This window comes from Geospiza fortis, unplaced genomic scaffold, assembly GCF_000277835.1.
Source record: "Geospiza fortis unplaced genomic scaffold, GeoFor_1.0 scaffold138, whole genome shotgun sequence".
Lineage (NCBI taxonomy): Eukaryota > Metazoa > Chordata > Aves > Passeriformes > Thraupidae > Geospiza > Geospiza fortis.
Window position 1 is genome coordinate 10,609,124 of NW_005054307.1, and position 256 is coordinate 10,609,379.

The following is a 256-nucleotide window of genomic DNA, read 5'->3' on the forward strand; positions in this document are numbered from 1 at the left end:
CCATTGTGGCACAGAGATAAAGTTACACCGTACTTACAGAGCGGGCTGGGACTAATCAGTGCGAGGAAGCAATGAAGCGAGCGAAACTAATGCAAAAAGGAAACTATTCTGGGCTGTTTGTTTGTTTTTCAGAAGATATTTTTATTTTTAAAGACATAGATAGTAAGATAGCTGCATGGGTTTCTGCAGCACGGTCAGAGCAGCGAGGGGTATGTGTGAGCCGAGCTCCCCCCGGCTCGCCCCGGCCGCAGCTGCC